At 36.5% G+C, this 26793-nt stretch overlaps 1 pseudogene; it reads left to right on the top strand.

Annotated features, from left to right (window-relative positions):
- Positions 1-26793, top strand: part of LOC145676599 (alpha-amylase-related protein-like) — a 116161-nt pseudogene that overhangs the window by 49770 nt on the left and 39598 nt on the right.

The raw sequence follows: 26793 nt of genomic DNA, 5'->3' as shown, positions 1-26793 counted from the left end.
CAAGGTGACACTGGCAAAGTTATTGTTGATGCAATTTGATTGGCTGATCACTATCTTTCATACAATCTGATTGGTTGATCACTATCTTTCGTGAAATCTGATCGGTTGATGATTTTCAATTCTTTGCTGCATTTAGTTTTAAGTTTTGTTTAACATTTATCGATTACTGTTTAAAAATCTTGGTTTGAACATTTTCGTTCAACATTTTGCACTCACTGATAAATATGGTCAAAACCGTTCATTTGTTAATCGAATAGTTAAAAACCGGATAAAGTTTGACGGGTAACCGTGAAGCGTAAAATTATTTGTTTTAAATTTTGTTTGAAGTTTTTTCGTTTCAAAATTTTTGTTCGATAGTGATAGTGAAAGATAGTGATCAACCAATCAGATTGCACGAAAAATAGCGATCATCCAATCAAATTGCATCAACAATAACTTTGCCAGTGTCAAATTACATCAACTTGTGATTAAATTTCAAAGTATTGTAGCATGTATTGTCTTTAGACTATGAGTCATAAGATTCAATAAGGTTAGCTATCAGATTTCTAAAGCTCAAGGGCAAATCAACCACCACTAATGATCTTAGACTATGAGCTGTGACTAAAGTTTAAAGTATTGTTTCAAATTTCGCGTCTTATGTTAAAATTCTGTTTATCACAATTCCCGAATTTAAAGAATACTTCTCTCGATATACCTAAGTCTTAGAATTAATCATATCATTATATGTTCAATAAGGGCAATAATGTACGTCAATTGATTACCTTAGTAGAACCAACTGTTTTCTAGAAGTGTGTACTCAAACTTAAGAAGTACGACAACAAAGGAAATGAATCCCTGTACACTACCTCATCAAGGTCAATCACGTGGTACATCGTATTGCTTAAGTTTAAATTTGGTCCGTAGGCAGGAATAATCAAAATTAATGACGTAATTCCATTTTGACAATTCTCAAATTATCCTACAAAGTTTCAATGTACCAATGTCCTGGACTCCTAAACCCATCATAGGTCAATAACTGACCACGTGATCATACTAAGATTTGACAATGATTTACCCAAAGAATGAGATACTAGTCAATTCTAAGAACAATTACCAATTATTGATTTAACAATAAGAAATGTACCCCTCCCAAAATTTAAGATTGGTACACAAATACACCTGTGTCTTATGAAAAAGGAAATAAATCTTGACTCATTCAATGATAAAGCCGTATCAAAGAAGATAAAATAGATTAATTATCTTCGAATTTGAATATTTGGCCATAAGAGGGACACCAACATTTTTCAAAGGGTCCTAGAAAACGTTTACCGAATTTTGTTATTTGATAATTCCCAAATTTAAGGAATGGTTCTATGTACCCCAACAAAATTTGATAGGGAATATAAAAATATAAAGGAAATGACTCCTGTACACATCCATCCTTATCAAAGGATTCATTTACATTTTTGATAATATTTTATCCATGAAAGGGAACGAGATTTATAATGGTATTTATTAAGGCACTATACTAGTATACCAAATTTCTCATTTTCCAAATTTTAAGGGGTGAGTCAATGTACCCCTCTGAAATTTTCAATGTAACTATATCTTAAGAAAGAAAATAGACCTCTGTACACGTCCATATAATAATATAAGGTACTTAAGACTTTATCAAATGGGGTCAATAACCGAACACAGGGTCCTACTAATTTTTATCAATTTTCTAACCCTAAAAGAAAACAAGATGGATTACCGAAGTTTATAAGTAGCAATACATATTAAAGTCCTATATTATTATATCAAAGTTTAAATTGGACAATTTTCAAAATGTAAGGGTGGGCCAATGTACCTCTACCAAAAATGGAAAGGGGTGCATCGATGTACCTATATCTCAAGAAATAAAATAGACCCATGTACATGCCCACACAATCACATAAGATAATAAACGTCATCAAAGGGGTCAATAACCTCCGAAATTTAATTTTTGGTAGTTCTTTACCCATGAAAGAGGTAAACCGTCCAAAATTATAGTGGTACATATTGAGGTCCTGTACTATGATACCAAATGTTTATATTGAACAATTTCTAAAATTGAGGGGGTAAGCCAAGGTACACCTCCTAAATTTTTAAAGGGGTGCATCAATGTCGCCATGTCAACACCTCCTAAATTTTTAAAGGGGTGCATCAATGTAGCCATGTCATATTCTAGGAAATTAATCCCTATACATGAACATATAAACATATAAGGTAATAGGACCTCATCAAAGGGGTATAACTTAGGTCAAAACCAAACACGTGGTACAACATATTGCTTACGTTTATATTTTGGCAATTTTTTACCCATGAAAGGGAACGAGGTGGACCACCCAAATTTATCATAATACATATTAGGGTCCAGTACTATAATACCAAATGTTTAAATTGGGCAATTTCCAAAATTTAAGGGGTGGGCCAAGGTACCCCTTCAAAAAATTTAAAGGGGTGTACCAATATATCAAAATCTTATGAAAGGGAATTGGCCCTTCTATACACTCATATAACTATATAAGGTAATAACACCTCATCAAAGGGGATAGATTAGGTCAAAAAACCCCAAAATTTAACTTTTTGGCAATTTTTACCCATGAAAGGGAACGAGGTGGACCCCTAATACTAATAGAGGTACATACCCTGGTCCTAGGCCACCATACCCAATTTTTAGATTTGGCAATTTCCAAATTTTAAGGGGGTGGTCCTAAGTACCCCTAGGTCATTGATCCCGAGCCAAGGTAATTGACCTTTGACCTATGACGTCACAAATGTTAGGGTCAAAGTCCAAACTTCGATCAAGTCAGGCCCATACTACTATTGTCATATTGCTACATCTCAACGCCCGTTACTCCTCGTGATAAACCTGAACTAAAGCAAATGTTTCGATTTTTTTTTCGGTAACGGAGAGGTAAAGGGATTATCTCGGTCGAATTCGTTAATGGTGGCAACCCGTTAACACCCTAACGTATAACGGCGACCTACATCAGTCCGTTACCTCACACGTTAACTCTCAAACGAAAGCGAATTTTCGGATTCTGCTTTTTTGGAAAGATAGTAGAAGTTAAGTGGCAGCAAGTAGTAATTAATATACAAAGATAGTAAAATACCACCGTTAGGTGCCCGCAAACGTATTTCAACCGGACATCTGTCGGACGAAATTGAAACTTCTAGAATGTGATTCTTGTTTACTGTGTACCAGCGTTTTGTAATATTATGGTTCTCTCAATGTAGACTATAAAGCTGAATATTTCTTTGTCCTTTGTACAAATGTACACCATTGGATTGTTATACTTTTAGATAACTATAAGAAAGATCCCTAGGCTGTTCAGGATTTTTAAAATGCATATTCTAAAGGAAGCAGGACAGGGTTATTGAGTACTTATCTACACGAGGATGACAAAACATGACATACACATATATACAGTGGCGGATCCAGGATATGATCAATATGATCAAGCAGGGGCGTCATTTAGGGGGGCAGGGAGGCATTTGCCCCCCTCCCCCGAGTTTGGGATTTATATAGATTTTATCAAAAGAATAATGGTAAATCAGTGAAAAACGAGAAATTTTACTTAAATCAAGGGGTCTTGCCCTCCAAGTAAAATCTGAAATGACGCTCCTGTGATCAAAGGAGGGGCTAAACCATAGTTTGTCGCTTTATCCAGTGTAAAGCAGGATTGAAGCCCATTTTATCCAATGTATATCTGAGCGTCAAGGGGGGCTATAGCCCTCCCCTTGGTTCCGCGCCTGCATATATATATTTCCTTTTCACCAGTAAACTGAAAGCAGTGGCGGAGTTACCTATGGTGTCGCCTCTAGGCACAATTCGGCCGTCCACCCCTTTGTGTATCACGAATACCGTATAGGAAACGTAAATGAAATGAAATGAATTCTTTGAGTTTTACGTCCCACGAATATGCCGGTTAGGCTAAAGGAGACGGTGATGATGAGTGATGAATGAAATGGTCGAATGAAGAAAGTGGAAGAAAACGGGAGAACCCCGAGAAAACCCACGCACACGGTGTTTGTCCACCACAAAGTTCACTGAGATCGAACCCGGGACTCCAAGCACCAGAGGTGAACGCTCTACCACTGAGCCACCGCGGCCCCTGAATATAGGAAACGTCTTAACGTAATAGGCGATATTTAATATTCCGTCATTGGCACGCTTTTATTCATGCATTCATAGGCGTCTCTGGCGGGAGGACGAGGAGGTCGCGTTCCCCCCAATATTTTGAAGTACAAAATATTCAATATTTCATTCTAATTTAATTTATTTACTACGACAGAATAACAAATAAATAATAATAATAATAATAATAATAATAATAATAATAATAATAATAATAATAATAATAATAATAATAATAATAATAATAATAATAATAATAATAATAATTATTATTATTATTATTATTATTATTATTATTATTATTATTATTATTATTATTATTATTATTATTATTATTATTATTATTATTTGGAATATATTATTCAGGCTGTGAAACGATTATAGAAATATCAGAGTTCTTGATATACCTTAGGGGATCCGTGAAGGTAAGCAGAAAGGTAACAAATGGAATCGAAGATAATAAATAGGTTGGGCTAGATAGCACCATTTTAATCACTTTCTTCGATGTCCTCCCCACTTTTTACATGTCAGAGACGCCAGTGCATGCATTTGTCCAAGAAAGGCATAGTGAAATACATTGTTTTGAATTTTTATTAATACGTTTTGAGATGAAAAGATATTTTGCCATTTAGGTGAGATTGAATATGGATCAATTAATCGCTGGACGCAATATCTTTCTTGGCAAAATTCGACTAAAATTTGCTTAGTCTATATTATGTACTATATTTTAACGTAATATACTATGAAAAAATATTCATACCTTCAGTTTTACATTCGCGACCGAAGGTGATGGAAAATAATATAGCTCAGAAGATTTGTAAGTGTTGTTTACTGCACTGAAGTAGTAAACAAAACACACACAAACAGGAGAAATTTACTTACACTCATATTTTTACTTGTTGATATAATAGTTTATAGTGATAAAAATAGTGTAAAAACTAAAAAATAGTGTAAAAACTATCATTAACCCAGATATGCCTACCGTACTTTTAAAAGGACACTCTGCAATACTGACTTTAAGGCGCCCTCATCTATGCTCTATCAATCCAATGTGCTTATTCGTGCATGTGCCTACTGTCCTTTTTAAAGGACACCCCCTCCCGGTGAAACTGGAAGTGGGGGATCATCTTTTTTGCCTTTTTTCGTCATAAGGCAGTAATATGAGCTAAAATAAAAAAGATTAAAACAATTAACAGTAGATTTTTTTTTCAGGCATAACTGGGTTAATATTATTTGTATGTGTAACACATAGTATTGTTTACAAGTTTTGCTACCAAAACAAAGCTGTTAAGCTGAAAATATATTCTTACGTTAAACGTTTACGCCTATTTTAATATTAAATGCTAATTCTTTATTTTAATTTTCCTACACTTCACACTCTTATTATTTTCCAAAAATACATGTTTCAAAGAAATAAAATCGTAAAATAATTACAAAACATCGAAAACTGTGCAATAAGACTTATAAATATTACAACTTTATTGTGCAATCTGCAGACTACAACCACTTGGTAGTAAGACCGTCGGACTACCTATGTCACAAAATGCAACGTTTTGTTGCTTACTTAATGGCAAGGAATTATAAAGAAGGTTATGCTATAGCCTACTATTAGGGCTGTTCCTAATTCCGGAATTCTTCGGAACGGAAATACCAATTCCTGAATCGGAACACAGTTTCAAGACGTTCCGGAATTCCGGAACATTTTGGAATTTCGGAACATTTCGGAACTTCTTATTGAAAACGTAATTTTTGCTGTTACCCCAAACTGAGAGGTGTGCGCAAAGCTTAGCTTTGAAACTGGATACTGATTCCGCTGTGCTGAAGGAAGGAGCTTTTGGTCCACGGCAACTGGTTTGTTTCATTCTCTAGATTCGTTCACTGTGAACGATTGCGCATAAGATTTGGAACTTTGTCTGGTTATCCTTAGAGTCTCAATCATAAGTGATGCAGTGTAAATCCCGTGATTTTGGTGCAGAAATTGGAACCTAGAAATTCGATCTAGTTCTTCCCTTTAGTTTGTTTAATCTTTCAAAAAGTACATTTTTTTAAGTAAACGATTTCGTATATTTTTTTTCAAATGAATACCGACATTACCTTTTCCATTTATACAAGGGAATCCTAACAAGAAATTGAACTGCATATCCTTTGATGTATGGCCATTGTTAAGTATAAGTACCTGAAGGAGGGACAGAGAATCATTTAAAAGAAAATACGATTTTCAGTAATTAAAGGGATAGGATAGTCTGAAATATTTGAAAAAAAAATCTGACCACTATTTCTGGTGGCCCCACACCCCTGCTTACTGGGAGGGAAGTTGCCATTATTTGTCAGTAATCTAAAGAGGAAAATGATTCCCAACTCACCGACGTCCGTGCTTTGTTCCTAGATTTTTTTCTTGATCGTTGGTTGATGTCTTAGCATTTTGATTTGTTATAATCTTCAATACTGCACAGAATATTATTTTGCTAAGTCAGGTGTTTCCGTTTTGTGAACAAATAGATCCTTTCGTTGGCTAAAACTACATGTGTATATGCAACATGACGTAAACACTAGCGTATAGTTTTCGTGGCATTTCAGTATGCCATAGCATAGCATACGCTATGAAGCAGTGTCCTTTTGGAAATAAGACCCTTTTGTATTCAAGAATCTGAAATAATACCCTACAAGACGTAAAAGCGAATTTACATGAAGTACCCAAAGCATCGAATTTGTTGCGCCAAAATCAAAGCTTGGCTTGTAAACTTGTTTCTAATCTTTGGTAGGCCTCGGTACGTTCCCGAATTGTAGACGCTTACGAGCATATGTGTTCACCACAGGAGTATGGAATTGGGAGACCGTCGTTGGATTGGACCACATCTAGCGTATGAGCAACGTTGTTAATCGTAACGGGGACGTATAGCCTAGTTGCTGACGTCCCCATTACTCCCCCTACTCATACTCACATCTAGCTCATGTGGTTCGGATTCCACGTTAACTAGTAGGTCCACGTCTCATATAGCCTCGCTGCTGAACGGGACGCTAAACTAAAATCAACTCAACTTAATTTACATCTAGCATAAGCTATACTCCTATCAACGCCTAACCACAGGCACATGAATGCTTTAGTGATACACAGGAGACTCTTCTGAGTCACCGGTGTCCAACCTGCTTCCAATTTCAACGTTCCTGTAATGAATGCTTTTTATATGGACACGCGCGCTCTCGTACACTATAACAGATTTCAGATGATAAGCGGCATGGCCTTGAGTTGGCTTCACGCGGCGTCCAATTGGCTTTGAGCGGTCTTGACAATTCGCGACAAGCAGTCCACACGCTGACTTCTCGCGCTACTGCGAATCTTGACAATACCAGAGGCGCTTATTAGAAATATTGTATTAGCACATCAACTGCTTGTGGTAGTCCCCTCCCACAGAACTCTGCAGGTGACGTCACCCAAAGGGTTAGCAACACTGCTGTCCAGTCGGCGAGCCTACGAAGCGGATATACACGGAAAGCAGCGAGAGAGGCTCGACCACTTGGAACTCGACGGTTGCTGGAGCAGGCAGGAGCAAGTAGTGAGCTCCTAATCAAGAAGGAAGAATAGGACGTGCTACATGGCAGAATAAACTTCATAAGTATCTTAGTATATCTGAACAGTGGACAAATATTTAGTTAAATACTTCGAAATATAAAATATTTTAAATTTTGTACTTAAATATTGAGGCCCTCAGCCTAATAAAAATTGTTGTTTATATTCAATTGTTTTCGTTCATCCACCTGCTTGAATCGCATGCCTTTAGCTGTAGCTTTTCTTACATGTGTTTTACCTGCGTTTTAAGTAAGTAATTAGGAAGCGTATTCCTGCTGTTAGCTGCCTTGGCCGACAACGGTGAAATTTTCACTTCTTGTGAGGGTTTGTGGGTCCCCGGATCATTTAATGTGAATATCTCTTCAAAATTATTTTAATTAAATGAGCCGGCGACCACATGCTCACTTTACGAAGTAGAGAAAAGAATTACGAACACATACGTGAAAACTACATCTTTTTATGTCAACTGGTTGTTATGATACAGCTTTTAAAGGTTTCCATATAAAACAATTAGTAAAACGAGCGATGAGTCCCGCGTCTAATTTCCAGTGGATTTTTCTTCAATTTGGAAATAGAACTCAACTTTTATTACAGAATAATCATGGGTGTAACCAGCAGGTTGTTCTAGGGGAACATTACTTTCAGGGGGAGGAAAGCTTTTTTACACATTTAAAAGAGAACAAATGATCTCTTTCAGAATATGAAAGCATTTTAACTCACCATACATACTATACACATGTTATATTTTCACGATGCTACCTTATCAAAAGACGGATGTTGACAGTACTGAGTTGAAAACCGGATTGTAGATGAATCAATAACCTATTCATAAGAAAACAAATGCTGCTTATAGCAGTCTGTTTATCTGACTTTGTATTTATATGGGTTAAAACAGTAAAGAAAAAAAAACTCGAAAAAATATCAACTCAGATATTATTATGCAATAATCTAATAGAGAGTTCATACGGTGTGCTCTCAGTTATTGAAATGAGAATATAAAGCATATGGTTAATTTTAGTTGTTTTAATTAGGTACAGAAACCGCATAGATGATGTTTGATTTTTTTTTAAAAAATTTCATATTTTATTATAAACGTCCCTCATTTGCATAAGTTTATTAAACACATACCACGAACCTCATTTTGGAGTTGGAAATAGTTTGGAAAGACAGGGCCCCCGTTTCCCCCGTGGCTACACGCCTTTGGAATCTGATTCATTTATATATATATATAATATGCCTAACATCGTAAGAACAAAGTATGGGAAGTTCGTAATATTGTTTTGAAATTTACTTCGGGATAAATTTTTCCTTACTCGACAGAAAAAACGCAGTATGATTTTTTTCTTTACGTTTCACTACCTTACATATATGCGACCACTTATTCCCTCTTTCCTCCTCCAGCAGGGATTCAAAAGCACCAGGCGTCTAAATGGTCTCGTAAATTATCGTATCCCAAAACAAACTCGATCATTAAGGAATCAGACGTATTGTTTTTGTGTGACTTAGACCAAGCCCAAGAAAGTTATTTGTTATGAAAACTGAGAAGGAAACAAAGGTGTTAGTTGTGTTGGAACGTAAGTTCTCTTCTAGCATAAACAGAATTCATCAGTGTCTGGGTTACTTTTTTTCGTTGTAGTTCGTTTCTTCTCCAAAATTATAGTTGACAAAGTCTTTAAGCAAACCGAGTACAAGTGCTGAGCCTTCTTTAAAAAAAAATGAATAAATAAAAATAAAAAATAAAGTGCTACGAAATCAGTCTCGAAGAATTATTTTTTGTGTTTACATTTTTTTTAGCCCATGATAATAAATTTACAAGACTCAGATTCAGACAATGACGAAATATTAACTGACATAGTGAAAGTAGTGTTGAAGACGAGTGTTTAGCAAAGCCACTGGAAAAGTTAATAGGTAAGTAATTTAATTGCCATATATACTTCTAGGATGCACAGTCAAAATTCTTGAGTTTGCTGGAATAGTATATTTACATTGCGAATAATGTTGCAAATGTATGTGTCATAACCTCAACTGGAGGAAGAGCGAGAAGGGAAAGGGGAGTCCATGATCCGGCAACACCGAGCGGAATATCGCGCACCATTGGCTATTGCCCGTGATGCTTTACATCTGAAATACACAGTACTTTCGAAGTACTCAATCCCATCTCTTCCGTTGTTCGGGACTTACCCGAATTCGCAAACTCGTTTCATTGCTCGGTACTGTCCCGAAGTTTAGACTCTGTCGTAGTCTCTCCAGCAGTAATAGATTTTTCACAACGAGTTGGAGGAACAGAAGTGGGAACAAGTCACAATGAAATCTTATACGTGGAAGTACTTTAAACGCATAGAAGGAAAGGACGAAGTACGGTGTACAGTTATTAATTGCTCGGCTGTTGTTTCTATAAAAGGTGGCAGTACAATAGGGCTGTTCCTAATTCCGGAATTTTTCGGAACGGAAATTCCAATTCCGGAATCGGAACACAGTTTCTAGACGTTCTCCAATGCCGGAACATTCCGGAATTAGATGAATTCCGAATTCCGGAATACGAAATCGAATTCCGAACCCCCCTACCTACTATATTAAAAGTTGGCACGGAATGTTTCATTAATGAATTTTTTTCAAAAATAAACTCTCCCAATGAAATTAAATTGAGGGTCACATTATACTATAACAACTATAAGTACAAATGTTCCTATAACTTACCGATAAAAATTTTTTTTCTGGCTGCCGCTCCTCAATGGCTGCGTCCTCATGCACGTGCCTAGTGTGCCTAATGGTAAGTTCGCCACTGACTGAAGGTATTTTAAATTTAATTCGTAAGGTAGAAATTTGCTCTCCTATAAAAAGAGCATGGAACCGATTCTCCTACGGTAGTAAGGTCGAAATTTGCTCTCCTATAAAAAGAGCATGGAACCGATTCTCCTACGGTAGTTAAACATGAAGTTGGTAGACCCGATGGTGGCATTAGAAAGGTTCAAGTCTCCTGAACAGAGTAATGATGTCCCGAAATTTTGAACACGAGTCCCTTCTACACGTCTCACGAGTTCGTCCACGTGGAGTTTTTAGGCACGGGTTGTGGTTCAGGTCTCCTAAACATAGCAATAACGTTAGAAATCGGGCCCTCGTCCCGAGGCCCCAGAAATGAAGTCTTGGGTTTTCGGGCACGGATTCTCTCTATTCGTCCATTAAACATGGAGTTGTAAGACGCAAGTAGTGGGATTGAAAAGTTCTTGCTCCCTTAAGCACAGTGATGATGTCAGAAATCGAGTCCTGGCCGCCCCGAAGTTTTGGGTTCTGTCCCAAACTTTTGCTGTGGCTTAATCTCAATATTTGATTCTGCGAGATAAAACCATATGAAAAGCTGAATTGATGCTTTCATTTTGAGCAATCAAGTATTGAAATTAAGCCACAGCAAAGGTTTGCAACACAACCCGAAACTTCGGGCCCGGACCCTATTTCTGATATCATCGCTGTGCTTAAAGAGCAAAGACCTTTCCAACCTCACCACCCACGTCCACCAACTTCCTGTCTGACACGGTCTCCCTATCATAGGAGAATTTTAATGGAATTTTCTCCATGATCTTTAAGCCACACCGTTGTTCGAATAACAAAAAAGCTGGAAAACCTCAAAAATGAATTCCATCACCGGATTGGACGCTGAAGTTTTTTTTAGTAAGTGAATGTCCACTCTATATAGAACAGATCTGTTTTTCATTCTGACACTCGTTCATGAAAAGACACCTGTCGAAAGTGAATGATTCTTTTGTAAAAATGCTGTCCTTGTAAAAATGCTTTTCGTGTGGGACAGTATGACGAAATTGTTACTCGCAAGTATGTTCATAGTTATGAAATGTGAACTATAGATATTGTTGATCAGAACAATAGCAATCCTCTAAGGTCAACAGCAGGCCTCTGAGGCACTTCATATGCGCACTGGGAGCATTATTACAACAATCTATTCAGAGTCAAAGCTTTGCTACATATTTTCTGACTTTTAAAATTTTCCTAGCAAGTCCAAGGTTTCTTTATTATTTTAGTATTTTCTGTGGTTTCCAAATTCAGGGTTTTCACTGCAGCGAAGTTAAACTACCGCTAATTTTAAAGTTTTTCTGTAATATCTTCAAAACAAATAAAAATATTCGGAAAGGAGAAACATAGTGAACTAGACAATATGATTTTGCATGTGATACTTTTACCACAACTTACCTATTTGCTTTTGGTGTGCCGTTATTTACAGAGCCCACAAAAAATGCTAAATCTGTCGACAGTTGCAAATCGAAAGCTGATAGATGAGTTGTGATAATGGAATTACATACAAAATAACATTGTCTAGTGGACTACGTTTTTTGCTTTTCAAATATTTTTATTTGTTTTGAAGATATTACAGAAAAAACTTTAAAATTAGCGGTAGTTTAATTTCGCTGTAGTGAAGATCCTTAATGAGTTTTGTTAGAATTAGCTGCTCCTACCTGCTCCTTGGCAAACAAAGCGAGCTTCAATGAGTCCAGACAGTCGCGTAATACTCACAGAAGCTCAATAGTCTCGTTACTTTGCGTCATCTTAGTCAGGGTGCGAAATCCTGGGGGGGGGATGAGGGGGAATTCCCCCTCACTTACTGATTTTTGAAAAATAATCCCCCTCACTGCAGAGTTACTGGGGGGAAGAGAATATGCAGATATTTGTCAGAAGTCATTCATATTTCTTGAAAATGTAACGTTAGTTTCCCTACAAAATGCTTTCAAAGGCACATGTTTACCATTAATACATGTTCAATACACTTATCAATATATTTGGAAATATTTCAGGAGGAAAAGTATAATGAAAATCATCGAAGTGCAGTTAACGTTAAGCAAAAATAAAAATGCAGTGAATAATTAAACTGTGCTTTGATCTGGCAACTCTGAAAACAAAATAGAAATGGGATCTGAAGTAATTATTCTTTTTTTGTCCTTCTACTACTAAGATGATCATACTTGAGTGCGGTGTTATTGACTTCTTGAATGTAACAAAAATGAAACGTAGGAAGAGTGCTACGAATAACGTAATTACAAAGTACTTTAACGTTAATTCTGAGTCAGACAAGAAAGTTCGCAAACTAAATAGTGACAATTCGCATGTTACTAATAATGGGTCGCTATTCACGAACAAAAGCAGTGACGAATGCAGTAGTGGTGAAACGGGTGAAGCTGAAAAGAAGTGTTTTAGTTCAAATGTGATGGAAGCTTCTAAAATACATTTATGAGAGAGTTTGTGTGATGGAAGTGATAAAACAATGTCAAGTAAAATGAACCAAAATGTAAAATTGTTAGAAGAAAGTCAACCGCCCATGGAATGAAAAAGATTTCAGAATTCGTGGAATCAAGATAGATCATGGCTTGTTTTCGAAATGAAAGCAGGACAGGAGGTGATGATGTGTAATATTTGTAAACTGCATGCTTCTTCCATGTGTGAAAACAATAACATTAAAACTACCAATAATGACTTGCCGTGGTCATCGAAAGGTGTTTCTCGGAAAAATGAAAATTTGGATGCCGTATACAGACATGAACTAAGTTCAGTTCATCGGTTGTGCTTAGATGCAGAAGTTACTTGTCAGAAAAAGGCACTGGAAAAAACACAGAAACAGCAAGGAAAACGTGTGTGAGAAAGCAAGAACAGCAATTAGATGTAACGGTATAATAGTATTTCGTACTGTGTATATTAGTGCAAAGCGAGGTTGGAGTTTCAGGAATCACCCAGAAATGATTAAATTACAACGTGCAAATGGTTTAGATATGGGAACTCATCTCCATACAGACAAAAGTGCTGCTTTGATAACACGTTTCATTGCAGACCAGCTACACAAGAAATTGGTAACATTTTTTGAAGTTTACTGATTGCTTCTCTATATCTGTTGATGAGTTTACAGATCAATTTTCTGAAAAGCATTTGATTTTGTATATTACGTAGGCTACGTGGATGAGAGGAATATTGCTCGGAGCTGTTTTTATACCTAGGTAAACTAGTACGCATTGAGAAAGCAGACGCAGAAGGAATAGAAATGAAGATCATTAAAGCTTTCGCAAATTAGGCATTGATTCAGATATTATTAAAGAGAAGCTTGTGAGTCTTGAATCAGATGGCGCATCGGTTCTCGTAGCTAGGCACGATAGAGTTGCTGCTCGCATTAGAAGAAATTTTGTTCCCCACTTAGTCAGTATTCATTGCATGGCTCATAGGCTTGATTTAGTAACAGAAAATGTTTTTGGAGTCGTGAACATAGTACACCACTTCGAAAATCTGCTTAACGAACTTTATAAAGTCTTCAGAAAGCCTTCTGCATTTGCTCGCCTCGAAAACATTGCCAAAGTCATTGGCAAAGAAGGTATTTTGAAAGTAAAGAAACTGTTTCGAATCCGTTGGATTTCCAGTGAAAAAGATGTTCTTAGCCGTATATAGAGACTATCATCCATAATTGATTATTTGTCTTCTGCCGAAGTGAGAAAAGAGTGGAGTGAACAAACGGTGTTAAACTTTGAACGTTTGTATCATAAGCCAACTTCAATACAAACCATACTTATGTTAGGGTTGCTTTTAGACATTGCACATGTATTAACTACGGTCAGTACAACAATGCAAAAAACAAATCTGTATTATATCGAGAAATAAAAACTCAGCTACGTACTGCGGGCACAACTCTTACTGAAATGAAAGAAAATGGTGACGTTTATCTCACGAGTTGCAAAGAGATAAACGTCACCATTTTCTTTCATTTCAGTAAGAGTTGTGCCCGCAGTACGTAGCTGAGTTTTTATTTCTCGATCTGTGTTATTGAGTTGACAGTAACTCGACATCATTTCAATTCGAGCGAGTAAAATGTCAAATCTTACAAGGGATTTAGATTAACTACGAAGAAGATTTCCAGCAGATGAACTGATTTCCTGTTTTAAAGTATTTGATAAAACTTTAAATTCAAGAAACAACCTATTGTACGGCAATTCTAATGTCTATAACGCTGCTGAATTATTGGGTATAGATCCGTCTATAGCTGTAATAGAATGGAGACATTTGAAATCTGGTCACAAATCTATTGATGATCTACCCGTATTTAAACTGCTGTTGCGAAAAATAAAATCAGTTACACTGTCGACTGCAGAATGTGAGCCTCGTTTCAGTGTTGCACATGACTTGAAAAGCTATTGAAGAAATCGATTAACAATAGATACATTAGAAGCCTTAATGACTGTTAAATTGTGTGGACCACCCTTGAATTTGTGGAATGCATTAAGTGTTTCACAGTCTTGGGTTAAGGAGGGGCACCATATGGCAGACAATAAATATAGCACTATACAGAAGAATGAAGATGAGTATGAACATAATTTATTTCTATAAAGAGTACTACAGGTTACCGATAGCCCCGTGTTTGTCAGATTTAACGGATGGCTGTAATTCTTATTTTTTATATACAGTTTCTCATTTCGGTATTGTTCTAACTTGTAACCTACCGAGCTCTAACCTAAACAGTATTCTTTTAAATTGTGGTTATATTAATAAAGGACATGAGTCAATAGACCCGGATTTATATCTCAACAAAAATAAAATTAAATACTTAAATGGCCAATCATTTTTAGATGTAACACTAGATAATAATATAGCCTGGTAGGCCACCAGTTAGAACAATAGCCTTATTTCTATTTTTGATGGTTTATTAATGCAAGCTTGTAGAACATATTGAAGGTTAATAAAATAAAGCACAACGTTTTACTTCAGAGTACATTTTTCTTGTATTGTTTAAGTTTTATTCAATACGGAATAGCATAATTGGAAATGAGTGTGTTTTGCGACAAGCTGGTAAGCTTAGGTTAGCTTCTTTTCTTTCTGATAGGTTATGATTTTGTGTACAGGTATTATGTTTAAAAGAACTTCCCCCTCACTTTGAATGAGATGATTTCGCACCCTGATCTTAGTGGGTGTTAGTGTGATCAATGGTATTGTGAAGATGTCAACTATATCCATAGCTCTTCTCCCAATAGGAATACTAAGTGAGGAAGTTCAGGAGTCTCGAAAGAGACTTCAGCAGGTATCGCTAGAAACGGTACCGAAAAAGTCTAGACAAGATACAAACTTAGATTTCCTACACATATTTTGACATAGTCTGACATGATAATTTCAATATGCCCAAAAAGTATAACAATATTCCAAACGAAATGTTTCAACTTTTAAATAGCATCAGCAATCTCATGTTTGGGTACCAAATTGTTTTGAAGGTGATTAATTTCAAAATCGAATTTTTGTTTTTGTGACTCTCATTGTACTTGATTGGACAACTCTCTATTTTTTTTCAAATATGCGTATTGCGAGATAATTTCGTTTTTGTAAACAATGTCTTACACGGACTGACTTCTGGTTAACTTCATCGTTCGCGTTTTTGCTGGCCAGAAACATGTTTATTTTGTTTAAAATGACATTTTTGCTCTGCAATTTTAATAAGTATAACATTACCAAAAGTTCTGAATTATTTATTATTTTTTATACCGAACCATGATGATATTTGTAAACCTATTTTGAAAGCATACTCATTAAGATGTCCACTTTCTTTAGCCGCCTACATAGGCAACCCGCATTACGGCCATAAATGTTAGATTATTGCACACATTACGGCATAACAATCAGCAATAGCCTAATATGTCTTCAAAAAATACCATATTGACAAAAAGCATGCTTCAAATACGCCTGCAAATAGTTTTGCCGCGTTTTCTCGCCATTCCGACCACTGTGCACCATCCTCATACAGCTAAGCACCTAATCAGAAAACCCTCAAGTTAGACAACTCTTAACGGTTTGCTACGTTCTAGGTTGCATATAGTTCACCCGGTGAATAGAAGGGACAGTGTTGGTAATTCTCTATAAAAATGACTAACTAAAAACAGAATTTATTAGGAATCTCCTAACTATGTATGTCTTCTACTTTGATGGGGAAATACTTTAAAGGTTATGTCACACTTGTCAACTAAAATGTAATTTGCACCTGTATAATTTGTTTGTGGAAAATATTGTTTTCATCAATTCTCATCCACGCTCGTGAAAGATTCATTTAAATAATTTTGGAAAGCATTTTCTTTACAGAATGGCGTATGTAATTTTCTCGTTCACTCCTATTATCTATTTCTATTAAAAATAATATCTACTGTAAATGAATATTTTGATTTCTCTTTGGCAACAATAGTATAAAATTAGCTATTTTTGACCTAGACAGGACTTTTTTCTTTATAAATTAGCAACCCACATTGTGTATATCAGCGGGCATATCCAGAAATTTCTTGAGGTGGCGTAGGTTTGGTTTATATATATATATATATATATATATATATATATATATATATATATATATATATATATATATATATATATATATATATATATATGTGTGTGTGTGTGTGTGTGTGTATGTATGTGTGTCTGCGTGTGTGTGCGTGTGTGTGTATGTATGTGTGTCTGCGTGTGTGTGCGTGCGGTGGTAGGTGCGTATGCTATTAAATTTGACATTTCTGCATTATAATTAATCCATTTTTTTAGATCCTTTTATTGTAATGTATTATTTATTAACAGACATGTCTAGCTTCTTTATACTCTGAAAGGAGAAGGGAATGAATATACTGAACTGGTGTGTATGTATTGTTATTATTTTCAGGTATTGAAGCAATTCACGCTACTGAGTATACCTCATTCAGTAGAGTGACCGAGTTTAGATACGGAATGGAATTAGGAAATGCTTTCCGAGGGAACAATCCAATCAAATGGCTGGAAAATTTTGGTAAGTTTTCATTCTGGATTCATAATAATAATAATTAACAGAAGTGGTTCTCAACCTAATTCCTAACACGACCCCCACTGTATCACATCCTCTTGCCAACGACCCTCTCATAATTTCTGATTTGTAATAAGCTTATATGGGATTTCTAATATACCTATTGCGGAGATCTCATGATTTCCATCTATTTCTATAATAGTAGAATCAATTTATTGTATATAGTGGATATACTAACTTCCCTAAAAGCGAATGGATTAAAATTAAATTTGGTCAGTTCGACCCATATTGCAAATATCGAATTCGATTCTCTTTCACTTAAATTGATTTTTAAACAATTCTGCACTTGTTAAAAATGTTTAAAGATATACCACATTGACTTGACACTTAGTCTCCCATTCCAAGCGCTGCTATTGGCTGAAGGAATTCCACTCTCATTCGTCATCCGCTCTCTCGCTTAGCAACAGCTGAACCCTTATTGGCTCAACGCATGGGTGTGAGCCTTAGTTCGCATTTTTGCCAGGGATCAAGACAATTTTGCAGCACAATAGTAGACCTATCTTTTGTTGTTTTTAACAGTATATATAAAAATGAAATTATGTCAATCAGAACAAAATTGAAATAAACTAATATTTTCCGGTATTAGATTCTAATTATATTTATCTCTTCCGAGTATATTTGCGATCCCAATAGGGGTCGCGACACCCAGGTTGAGAAACCTGATTTACAGTAAAGTTTGCGATATTATTACCCTTGTTTATTAATAGCTTCTATGGTACCTTATACTACAAAAAAAAAATAGATAGAGAAACACTTTCTTAATTTGCACTGCAGAAATCTCCTTTCATCGTCTAAAAGGTGAAAGGGCCAGGCCCAATCAATGTTCCATAGGGTCACACAGAGTTGGTGCTGCCGTCTGTTTGTACGTGGCGACATAGGTTGTCATAGTTGTGAGCATGTTTTTATGTTTCACTTGTCTGTAAGTTGTAGGCTCAATGAGGAAAGATCAGATACAAAATTAACTCAACTGAATATCTGTCTGCTACTCATTTGTTTCCTCTATTGTAGCCATCAGTAACTTTAATCGAAGCAACCATGTGCTACTTTTTTTTCCCGGTTTTTGAACTATAGTATATGCAGTGGCGTATTTACGATTTTGTTTCGGAGAGGGCTTTGCTAACTTTCGGGGGAAATGTGAAAATTCTGCAAGATATTTCATATACTTTACTATAGTAAGTAAGATTTCGGGGGGGGGGACTTAAGCCCGGAAGCTCCCCCTAAATACGCCACTGAGTATATCTAAGTTCGGATATTAATTTACTTGCCTATTTTCGTGTCTATGCACACTGCAATTCCTTTCCCGAATACCAGTTGAGAGTTAAATGAAAAAAATTCATACAACTGACATCAGGGGCGGATCCAGGGGCGGACGATCGGGGCAATCGCCCCACCCCCCAAGAAGAGGAAACTTTATTATTTTATATATAAATAAACCCATCCATAAAGAGTTTGTAGCTCTTAAAAGGAGCTCTAAGTAGCAGTATTACTACCGACCGACCCCCCAGAAGTCCGTCCTGGATCCGCCCCTGACTGACATTACATCAGAAAGTAGTTTCTGAGTCGTGAAGCAAGAGACGCTATTGTATATACCATTAGGCTATGCAACTGGCACATCAGATAATTCAAGTTTATTTCTTTTCTTCCGGCAAGTGTATGGTTTATATAATTCTTGTCTTCAATGGTGCCAGTTTAATGAAAAAATCGTTAAATTTAGGTGATTTAACTTCCATCATCATAGTGACACGAATCATTTTCCCGACTAATGACTTTTTTGGGGGGGGGGGGTTGGAGTTAAAATGATGATTTGACGAATTACAAATCTAGTACTTTATCCTACAAACAACTTGATTTTCTGTAATGAAGTAGAGTTACTTTGGGACACGTTTGATACATATTTTAATTTCTTCTTCTTTTTAAATCAGCGCAAGCGAGAACGAGTTGTATCTGAACCTTCTCTCCCCAAAATCCTGCTTTTTCTTCTGCTATCCTCTAACAGAGAACAACCGAGACGTTCCAGGTACAGTGAAACCTGTCTAGGTTGGCCACCATCGATTCCATTGAAAAGTGACCAACTTAGACAGGTGGCAACTTACAGAAAATAAGTGTGATTGGCGTATTTTTAGAATAGGATTTCTATTACTTGATTGTAATATTTAAATAAGCAATGTCACGACAGCTACTTTTAAATAATATATACAGGGTATTTCAAAACAATACCGACAACGTTTGGGAGGTGATTCCTGACACCGAGCTAATACAAAAAGTATAGACCAACCTAGGTATACAAATACTTTCTTTCGGAGTTATAGGCTAAAATTCCGTAACTCCAAAACTAGGAGAGCTACCGTAGTCGGGTAAAGATTTCACTTAGGAACCAATACGTGCGCTATCCAAAAATACATGTTTCAGAATTCTAAGCTACTCACGCAACAAATATTATAGAGGGAGCTGGGTTATAAGCATATAATCTGAAGTACTCATCAACTACCTTTATAAAAATTGTGGCAGAAATACCCCAGGATTCTGAAACTTAGATATTTGGATAAGGCACATACTAGTTCCTAAGTGAAGTCTTGACCCGACTACGGTAGGTCCCATGGATCTGTGAACCTTTAAATTTCATTTTTTCATGTTTTAGGCAGCCTATAGCTCCAAAAGGAAGCATTTGTGCACCCGGGTTGCTCTATATTTTTTTGTCTTATCTCAGTGCCAGGAATCGCTTTCCAAACATTGTCGGTGTTGTTTTGAAATACCCCGTATAGAGTAACATAACAATACACAATGTTAAAAAAAATACTACAATAAGTTTAATATATGGATGTATTTTGTTCTTTTCGACACATATGCACATCCTAATTTTGTAGTTAACTATCTCTTGTTAATGAGCTACAAGTGTTTCTCTCGGAGTGAAAAGACGTTTTGAGAACGTCTTAAGGGAATTCATACCTCAAAATCTCAGCTACCTTTTGACAAGCCGTGAGGTGCCAACAGTTGGCAATTAAGATGTTTAGCTTTAACTTTGAGAATTTTTCGGAATTACTAAAGCTTCCCACTGAAGAAAGGAGCTGATATAGCTAATGAGTTTACCAAAACAGACAGGGCAAACAAATACCTACAACCATTTCCTGAATTCCTGTACGTTTTTTTTTCTTATTCATGTATTCTGATTCCCCTTCATCAGCGTAGTGTTCTGGCGATTGAGCTTCAGAACAAATCGTTGGAATCTATACTTCTTTGTCTCCAGCCACAAATACAGAACATCTGCCTCTCATATGTGAATATGGAAGAGTTAAGAAAAATAACAAAACGGTATTTTGCGAGGTCAAAATACGCAAGTAAATTTATCATTATCATCACAGGGCAAACATTGCTTCAATGCGGCCAACTTCCAAGGTAGACAGGTGGTCAACTTACAGAGTAATAAGTAACGGCGAAAATGCTGGTTCAAGAGGAACCAGGCCAAAATGAGCAGGTGTCCAATTTAGAGAGGTGGCCAGTTGATAGGTTTTACTATAGTAAGATCAAACTCAACATATTCTTTCATTATTATTTGCCCAAAGTAATAGCAATAATACAAGAAATTACAACCACCATAATAATAAAAACTAATTGATGAAGAACGTTTTTTTTTAGTTTAACCTAATGAAGAAAGTTTAAAATGCATTTTCCGTAAAAAACAATTCTTTTTTCTTGCTTCCTACCCGGAACATCTCGATCCAAACCTACAATCTCTAGTTAGCACAACTTTCGTTAAAAGATGACATTTAAAACAGCATTACAGACAGTAAACCAACTATCTTTAGAAGCGCGAGGAAATGGTTGTTAAATTTTCATTAATTTTCTTTTCTTTTTTTTTACTTTGTGTATTTAATTTTTATACATTTTTAGAAATCATACCATAATTGTTTTATAGTGTTAATTGTGCCGAAGTATTACAGGTAGGGATGCGCACGAGACGAGTCGAGACAGGATTTTCCTGACCAAATTCGAGTCGAGACACGGCTCTTCCAATAGAGAAATATACATTTTTCGAGTCGAGATATCACTTTTACAGCACACTTCCGAGACGAGACAGCCATAAATCTTGTCTTGTGCGCATCCCTAATTACAGGTTCACTTTTTATCGACTTTTCACTCAAAATAACAGTATTTCATGTATTCTTTAACGATATTTTGAGTCAGAATTTGGGCAAGCCTGATTTTTATGTGCCCCAGACCTCGCAACATTAACTGATCAAATGAAATAAAATGTAATCGTTAAGTTTTACGTCCCGCCGGCCCGGCTATTATGTTGGCCCGGCTAAACTAAAAGAAACGCTGATGACGAGAAATGAATGAAATTGTGGAATGAAGAAGGTGGGAGGAAACGGAAGAACCCTGACAAAAACCCACGCGCACAGTGTTTGTCCACTACAAAGCTCACAAGTTCCCTTGGCGCTAGCTCGTATCGAACTAATGACCCCATGCAACAAAGGTGAACGCTTTACCGCTGAGTCTCCGGGGCCTCAACATTAACTGATGTTTAAAGGTTAATTGATTAAATACACTTTCTGCAGTGTGTGTGTGTGTGTGTTTATTTTTAATCAAATTTATAGTAAGAAAGTATTTTTTTATTTTTTATTATTGTAAAAGGTGAGGCGTGGAGTATGCATCCATCTGGCGACGTCGTGGTGTTTATTGACAACCATGACAACCAAAGAGGAAATGGGGCTGAAAGTGCCAGTATTCTAACGTACAAGGACGACAGGATATACAAGGTAAGATATTTCCATTATTTACTAGTAACACTCCCAAAGCCTAGAGCTATAAAGCTATAAAACTAGCTAACCATTGGGATGACAGCCCTTATGGCCCTGATTCCGTCTAATGCCATCTGTTAGCGATCGGCTGAACTAAAATTTACGCCTAGCCTAGCGACGAGCAGAGGCGTATTGGAAGCTCTCTAACAATTTTCTTTTCTGTAACAGGTTATTAAGAGATTTCTAGACCTAATGGCCGTAACATCTTCTATTGATGTGACTCATCAGTTTGCCTCACGACACTGGCAAACGTCAAACGACTCTGGCAACAAAAATTGGGAAGTACCAGCCGAGAATCGAAGCCGAGAGCATGCAGGCTTGAGTCAAGCGCTTTAACCACTATAGTACGGTGTTCCTGAGACGTCCTAAACGTTTGTTGGGATCATCTTTAAATATTGTAGTGATGCCTTCTTACGGGAATTCTAATGATAACCATTCTAAGAGTCAAAACATCCTGTTTACCTCCGTATTGTGAGAATGGAGTTCTAGGATTCCTGGTATTTTGCCCGAGGCAATATTAATTTATTGCGTATCATGTGGTTGATGAAATATGATTTTTTTTTTAAGAATAGATCCAGTGTCTCATCTGCATATTATCTCTCTATTAAGCTGGAAGTTATAGAAAATTATTACAGCTTCCTGTGTTAATATTGATGCCCATAGAGCGAAAAGAAGGAGAGAGCGAGAAGTAGGTTTTTAGTATGGATTAAAACCTGTCAAGAATAACTTTTGTCTCTACCTTTGTTCCTGTATGTGAGCGGAAAGTCGTGGAAATCTATGGTATCTGTCTCAAAGGCTTATCATTATAGTGAAAAATCGTAACAAATAACGAGAAACAATTATTTGAATTAAATTCAATAGCGCAAAAACAGATCCCATATCTGAATTTATTCCTCGATTGCAACTGAAAGTGGTACAAAAAGTTATAACTTCAGGCTCTAATATTAATTCACATACAGCGAATGTCGTAATAGGAGGCGACAAATGCATTCTAGTTTGTATTTCAACTCCAGAAATATATATTGTCTGAGTTTTATTGTTGTGTTTACGAGGATCATCAAGAAAGTAAAGAACGTTTTGGCATTGTTAAATAAAAACAAAAGATATCAGCACAAAACTTTATTTACAAAGACACAGGACCTTACTCTACTTTTTTATTTAATCGACACAGTTCTCAAGATACTTGTTATAATGTGGGACCAGTTTTTCAATGCCGATGTTATACTCATCTGCCACCAAAAATGTGAGCAAGGCTGTTACTACTTGCTTGAGTTCCGTATCGTGTGCGAACTGTTTTGCACCAAACATTCCTTAAGTTTCAAGAATAAGTGAAAATCACTTGGTGCCAAGTCAGGGCTATAAGCAGAATGACCACTTTATACGTTGAAGTTCCTGCCTGTGTTCGTGTTTATGCATGAGGACGGGCATTGTCATACATCAACAACACTTTTGTCGACAGCATTCCACGTCTCTTGTTTTGGATGGCGCTTCCAAGTCGTTGGAGATTTTCACAATACGCTTCTCAGTTTATTGTTGCTCCTCTTGGCATAAACTCCGCACTTCAAATTTGGCGGGATTTTCAACTTACACCAACATTTTGAATCGCTGCAAAAACAAGTAGCGTCACCGCACAAACTCAGCTCAGACTGAGGTGCAGGAAGGTGCTAACTGCCGCGTACGCGATCGCAGTGGTGAGGAGTCGGCACCGCGCGAGATGTGCATCGTTCTGTACTTTCTAGAAAGCCGTCGTAAATATTAGTAGTACGAATTGGTACAAGCGCCGGCTTTAAAAAGGATTTTTATATAATTCCCAAGCCGAGGTGAACCCAACTCAGAAGCAAAGCTGATGACCACATCCTCTGTTGTCGAGCTGAGCCTGTCCTGGGCCAAGCCTGGTCACCAATTATAGGGATCTTTAGTTTCTAAGCGATGTTCTACTTACCCATAACACATACAAGGCAAATCGAGTTTGTTTCTGATCAAGTCCGGCCACAACATATAGCATTTTGCATTCCCTAGGTCATAGGCTATTTGCCCATCAAATTTGGTTCAGATTCAGCCAGCAGTTCCGAGAAATGGAGTCCAATATACAAGGCAAGTTCAGCGGGGCCTGTTTCTGACTCACGAAAGCCACCAAATATAGCATATTAAATTTATTTGGCCATGGGATACTTGAGCACCGAGTTTGGTTCAAATCGGTGTCTTCCCGTTCTGCCTAAAGGCCCTCCAGCACTTTGTAGAAAATATTTTAAACGATCTTATCTTTAGACAGAACGGGAACCCTCGTTCTGCCTAATATTTCAGAACCAAAAATTGTGTGCAGGGAGGAATTTTCTAGGGAATTTTCCTTTAGTATACTAATTGTAACAAATTCTGTAAGAAGAATAAATATATTTTAATGTTTCATCACAAATTTTAGATGTTATTCTACTAAAGTTCTGCTATTAGCAGTGTTTTTCTCATCTACTTTAGTAAAGTGGAATGTGATTTTTTTTTCAAATACCGTACCTGCAGGAAAATGGAAAATTGATTGACTCAGTGGCAAGAAAGCCGTTTGACATTGTAACTGAAGCGGACATAAAACAAGCTTACATTGGTCTAATATGAAGTCATTTTACCAAAAAAAAAAAAAAAAAAAAAAAAAAAAAAAAAAAAAGTTTGCCAGTAGTAGACGTAAAAGGTGCCACAGTTTAAATATCCTAAAGACATGCTAGTCTTTTTTTATCACAACTTCATTTTCGGCATTACCTTATCAGCTGATTTGTCTTCTATATAAGATTCTATACTATATGCAATAGTATCATATATACGTCAATTTTCACACTTGTGTTCATATTTACGTATTTTCATATTGTTGTTAATGTGTTACATAATTATGAAAAAAATGATAAGTTTCTGGATAGATAATGGTAGGTAGTGTCTTTAGTGGAGTACGGTAAGCGTAATCATTATTCTTATTCCATAACCACTCATTTTAGAGATCAGTATGCCAATACAAAATTTTAACCTGCTCATAACAGAGATTTGAAATTAACCCAATACTAGTGAGCAAGGGCGCCCATCAGGGGAGGCAAGGTGGGGTGCTCGCCCCCCTAAGAGGAAATCGTACTTGGGAATATCGAAATCCAATAGAATTTTTACATTAGTTATAGTAAAATTTGAAACTATATTTGAAACCTCGCTTATATTTGCCCCCCTTGGAAACCACAACATGGGCGCCCTTGCTAGTGAGTAATGATTACAAAACTGAATACTTGTAAATTCCACGAACACAATGCTTAGTGAAACCTCGAATCGCTGCAGAATGCCTTTTGTTAAGCTTTGATTTGTTTTATGTAATTAATGTTTCTCTCTTTTGCAGAGATATGGAATCATTATGACAATGTTAAGGGAAGAACAACTGATGTTGTAGAGGGATGGAACTCTAAATTAAACAGAAAACTGACAAAATAGCATCCAAATATTTTGACATTTGTGCAGCTTGTACAAGAACAAAGTGAAAATGAATTTTCTATGTTAATGTTGGAGGTAGGAAAGAAACTGAAGGAATATATAGAGAAAGACAATTTACAGGAAAGGAAAAAATATATTCTTTTAACTTGGGAAATATGATATACGTCCTTTGATAAATTTAGCATACAATATGATGAATGAAAAAAAAAATCTTAAAATGAGGATTAGGAATGAGTCCTTATCACATATATTAACATTTTGAAAGTAGTTATACGAGTCCTCTCTCGTACTTTCAGACGAGCTATAATATTATGAATAGTGTGGAAGCACCTTTTCTGATGTCCATGCATTTCACTTTATTGCATTTCTTATACACACATAAGATTACGTTTACTAATCGTCATTAGCACATATTATGTCCGTCGAAGTATCTATCGAATATATTTGTCCCATTTCTGGGGTTAAGATATCAAAGTCTTGTCACTGATATGGGAGGTGTAGATGCAAAAGTGGCAATCTCCACTCGGCCGAATTTTTCAGGACGAGCGATTAATTAATATCTCGTAAACCCCATAAGATTTTAACCTACAGATATTTTGGCATAGTATTAGAGGGTTGAACATATATTTTCCCCAGAGAAAGTCCCTCATTTTTTGTAATTACCGTTTCAAAATTGGAGATTTCGTTTTGAAAATGAACGTGGACTAGTGAACTAGTACAGACTTGTTGACACATTAGAAACTAGTGAGGAAGTTTGGAACGATTCCAGGCAAGCGACACGGTCGCCATGGCAACGTCTGACGCAAGCGGGCCTCTGATTGGCTGAAGTGGAGATTGTCACTTTTAAACCGCACTGGATAGTAGAGATTGCAAGTTTTGCAAAAATTGTGATATTCGCCTTCAGTTTTTACTGGAAGGATGTATGTTGTGATCCAAACAGACTTCACCGCTCGGTCGCGGACACTTAAAGCAATACAGTGCCACCTCTAAT

The sequence above is a fragment of the Thermobia domestica genome, unplaced genomic scaffold (assembly GCF_964235325.1).
Source record: "Thermobia domestica unplaced genomic scaffold, izTheDome1.hap1.1 HAP1_SCAFFOLD_238, whole genome shotgun sequence".
NCBI classification, from domain to species: domain Eukaryota; kingdom Metazoa; phylum Arthropoda; class Insecta; order Zygentoma; family Lepismatidae; genus Thermobia; species Thermobia domestica.
This window is presented reverse-complemented; position numbering and strand designations above follow the sequence as displayed.